This window comes from Drosophila nasuta, chromosome 2R (genome assembly GCF_023558535.2).
Source record: "Drosophila nasuta strain 15112-1781.00 chromosome 2R, ASM2355853v1, whole genome shotgun sequence".
In the NCBI taxonomy this organism is placed as follows: Eukaryota; Metazoa; Arthropoda; class Insecta; order Diptera; family Drosophilidae; genus Drosophila; species Drosophila nasuta.
The window spans coordinates 12,155,263-12,160,014 of NC_083456.1; the positions used below are offsets into that span (position 1 = coordinate 12,155,263).

Here is a 4,752-nt window from a genome sequence, read left to right on the forward strand (position 1 = left end):
CTGTAATAACTTCGAAAATTTTTATCTGATCGCAACGAAGTCAGGAATCACAAAGACCTATGGGTATTATTGTATATACCACAATTCGAGATTGTTATTCATTTTTTGTCGATTTGCGGGGTCGGAAGTGGGCGTGGCAAAATTTTGAAACAAACTTGATTTGCGCGCAACATAACAAACGCTGTTAAAAAATCAATCTCTTTTAGTCTCTGAGATCTAGATGTTGATACGAACAGACGGACGGACAGACAAACGGACATTGCTAGATCGTCTCGGCTGTTGAATATACCATATATACTTTATGACGATGCCCCCTTTTGTCTGTTAAGTACATTTCGTGCCGGCCCAAAGTTACAATACCCTTTTACCCTATGGGTAGAGGGAATAATTATACAATAATATTAGGAGTAATACAAAGTACTTTCAACAAAGCCAAATTCGAGATTCATCCATGTATTAGAGCATTAAACAGTTATAGACAGATAACTATCATATAGGACCTGTGGAGGTCCGTAGCTGTACCGGTGCACTATGGTCCCAAATCCCGATTTGGTGGCATAAAATCGAATATTGCATCTATCGAGCTGAAACTTGGCATACTTCATTAATAGACCACTCTAAAAATTTAAGCAAACTTTCAAGTAAGTTTGACCACGCCTACTCCAATGCCCATATAGACATCATGACGTATACGTGATATTTTATTTAAATTTTTTTTTTTTTTTTTTATTTATTGCTCTCTTTTTTGTCGTCACTCAGTGTACATTCATCTATTTGACCAAATACAAGTTCAACCAGCGCGGAAGAGTGGCGCCCGCTGTCCATCCACACGTCCAGCAACGTGGCGTGACAGAATTCAAGCACATCTAAATAATTAAAGCATCGGAAAAGCCGCAAAAAGCCGCAAACCAAACTATTATTAAAATTTAATATAAAGTGTCTACTATTGTTTAACATACATTAAACAACGCACAAATACGCAGAACACCTTTTTTTCCTCTACAGAAGACGAACACTTTTGTCAGCTTTTTGATTTCCTTGGACAACACAAAACAGTACAAATATATAACGTTAATCAAATTACCACACAAACTGTGTTTATTATTCGTAATTAACATACCTCCAACTTTAATATCCATTTTAAATAATAGAAAAATATTGTTTAGTTTAGATTTGCCAAGCGCTCAAAGTTATTAAAAATTTCCCGCCAATTTTGTCACAAAAATCAGCTGCTCAATCACCTGACTTTAAACATCTGTAAAAATTGCAAGATTGCATTTTTGACAAAAATATTTATTGATACTTTCTATCTAGGGTATCTAGTTTAAATATATAAAAAAAAAATTCAGATTTTCTTCCATGAAATTTTGGACTTTATGCCACCAAATCGGGATTTGGGACCATAGTGCGGTGGAGCGTATCTTCGTCTCAGAAGTCGCACAGTATGAATGCATTTTTGGCAAAAGCCAGCAGCATCCTAGGATATAGCCGTGAAACGTCACGAAGATCGTTGTGGCGCGGCTAATTGAGGTATTTCAGCCGGAGTCGGGATAACGCTGGGCATCTACAGAGAAGATAAGATGCTCAAGTGTTTCCTTAACCGCGGGCTCGTTGCATTTGCTGCACTGATCACTGTTCGTGATACCCATCTTTACAGCATGGACAGCTGACAGACAGTGACCAGTTAAAATGCTTAACGAATTTGGTTAAGTTGTTGTTAGTAGAAGCACACATCAGCTTTGCAGTTTTGCACGATTTGGCATTGCGCCAGCTCGCGTCCCACTGAAGTCTACAGCGCACTTCAATTTCTCTGCCTAGAGTTCGCAGGGATATCGGAGCATTGCACATGTTACCGACATCGAGCCCAACTCCCTCTTTGGCGAGAGTGTCTGCGATCTCATTGCCATCGATGCCCTGGTGGCTTGGGATCCAATAGATACGCACGACCGCAGATGCGTTCAGCGACTCTATTGCTCTTCTGCTATCCAGGACAACTTTGGACTTGACCACATCAGAGTGCATTGATCTGATTGCAGCCTGGCTGTCAACAAAGATATTAATTGAGTTGTGATAGCGCTGTAAACCCCGAGCCACTTCTGCAGCCTTGCCAATGGCAAAAACTTCCGCCTGGAAGATGCTGCAATGTTCAGGGAGTTTATAGGAGTGTTTGGAGAGCGGGTCTGGGCAGTATATGGCCGCACCGACTCCTTCATCCATCTTCGACCCGTCGGTGAAGAGGTTGAGGGCTTCAGGAATGCATAACCCTTCCCGCCAGCAGTCCGGTTCCATGAATATCGTGTTTATGTGATCAGTACTGGTAAGGGGGATAGATTGCCTGTTGCGGCAATCCTAAGGGACGATTTTGCGGCTATGCGCGTATAGGTTCAACGGTTCGACACCAGCTATTACCTCGAGGGCTTTAGTAAGGGCTTGACGCTGTGTCCTTTCCATGATGGATAGGTACGTCCTTTTTTCCGTGGCCTGCCATCACACTAGAATACCATAGGTGAGGATAGGGCGAACAACTGAGACGTATATCCACCGCATTAGATTAGGAGAGAGGCCCCAAGTGCAGCTAAGCATCTTTTTCGCCATGTACAAGGCTCCGAAAGCCTTCTACACCCTTTCTAGCACGTTTGGTTTCCATGCCAGTTTGCTATCCAGGACCACATATTTTACTGCTTAGCTCGGGTTTAGCATAGTGCAGCCTATTTTGGGAGGGAAGGGTGGTTGGGCATTCCCACTTATCACAATGCTTATGTCATCGGCATAGGCAATTAACATGGGAGCCCGTCTAGTGAATTTATGTAATAGGCTATTCACAACCAGGTTCCAAGGGAGAGGCGAGAGGACCACACCCTGGGGAGTGCCACCTCGCACTTCCTTGTAATGGTTGAATCGCCCCACGTAGCCACCACCCGCCTGTCACTAAGAAGGCGGTTGATCCATCTGTGGATCGCTGGAGCCGTGTTCACTGAGGTAAGGCCCTTCATAATAGCATCAGTAGTGACATTACTTACTTGTTTTATTATTAAATATAATACAGTTTATGTAATGTTCTGTAAGTTGTATATTTTGCGATTTACATATTTTAAAAAATTTTTTTTTTTATTATTCATCTCATTTTTCGATGTCACTTGGTGCCAGCCACGAACTCAAAGGATTTCCTGCCAAGGCAGCGCCAATAATCAAAAGTAGTCCCCACGTGAAGTTCATTTTGCTTAATATTTCAAGTGGTGTTCTGCAGCTCCTTTATATATGTGCATGTACTACGTACATACGTATATAAAAAGCTAAACGAATTCAATTACGACTGGTTAAAATGACTTGACATGCTTTAATTTTCCTAATATATTTGTTTACTACATGTAGGTTTTTTTAGATGTTTAAACTTTGAAATACCATTCCTCCTTTATTTAGAATATAAATTGATGCCCGATTACAATAATATTTAAAGCAATTTAAGCACCACGTCAGTTGAAATTTTATTCAACAAAAGAAAGATTTGACTATGCATAGGACTGGTTGCTATGTTGATATATATACTTAACTTATGAGTATATTTGTAGTATTTACTGGCATTTTGTTCTATAGCGGACATTTATTGAGATTACAAATCAATAACTAGCTATGCTTAATATATATTGTGTATGTCGGATTGAAACTTAGTTGCAACGAGAATTTTTAAATATATTCGATTAATTTTTATACACGTAAAATTCTTAATTTTAAGCGTTATTTTTTATAATATTAATATTAATTTGTATAATCTTTACTAGAAAAAAATTATTTTGTAATTTATAATATTAATTGAACAAGAAATGTTTTAAACCAGATTCATATTCACATGTTCCCATTCATAGTTTCTTTGAACTAAAATACGAACATTAATAAAGTTTGTAAAATAAAGTATATATGTTACATATATTCTTGATCAGCGTCAGGAGCCAAAACGATAAAGCCATGTCCTCTATCTGTCTGTCTGTCTGTCTGTCCGTCCGAATAAATACAAATATAGATTTCGGAGACTATAAAAGATAAAGATTTCTGACAAGCCCGCAAGTCGAAACAAGTAAAGCTACAGTCGAGTGTATTCGATTGTGAGATACCCGCTACCCATTTTGAATAAAAGAAATATACTTTGCGGTATTTTTCTCAAAATATACCGAATATACTACAACAATACTAAAAATATACCAAATGGTATATTTGCTATATCGATATAGTACCGCATTCAAAATATACTATAGACGGCACAATGTAACAGATTGTCAGCCAAAGCAAGTAAGACCCCCAGTAAATAGGCGTTTTTGCTCATACAAAACTATTTCTTTAACAATTTTTAACTGATCGCAACCAAATAATTGTGTGTAGTAAAAAATGGCAGCTGCAGTCTAGTCTTTGGTTAACATATTGGCATATTTTGTACTCTATAATATATTTTGAATGTGATCTAAAATTGCTATACCAACTTCGATGTATTTTTGGTCATTCAATTTACATTAGCATTCATTTATTTTGAAGCAACTTTTCATTTGTAAAACGAATGTAGCGTTCTTAATTGTTGGAATATTACATAACAAGGAAATTTATGTATGTATATATGTAGACATGGAGGGTGCTTGACTGTGAGATACTCGCAAAGCAATGCAGTATTATTCCTAAAATATACCATAATGAATATACTAAAATAATACTGAAATAAACCAAAACAAGTAAGAAAGTTACAATCGAGTGACTGTGAAATACCCG

At 37.9% G+C, this 4,752-nt stretch overlaps 1 long non-coding RNA gene across 2 annotated transcripts; it reads right to left on the reverse strand.

Moving 5' to 3' along the window:
- Positions 1–732: 732 nt before the first annotated feature.
- Positions 733–1,249, reverse strand: LOC132786044 (uncharacterized). Of its 2 annotated transcripts, none has more exons than XR_009632398.1 (3): positions 1,121–1,249; positions 960–1,037; positions 733–913 (listed from the first exon to the last, which is right to left on the reverse strand). It is a non-coding gene; the product is annotated as an uncharacterized LOC132786044 (long non-coding RNA). The 2 variants fall into 2 exon arrangements; XR_009632397.1 differs by having other exon boundaries at positions 733–866; positions 1,121–1,236.
- Positions 1,250–4,752: the final 3,503 nt, after the last annotated feature.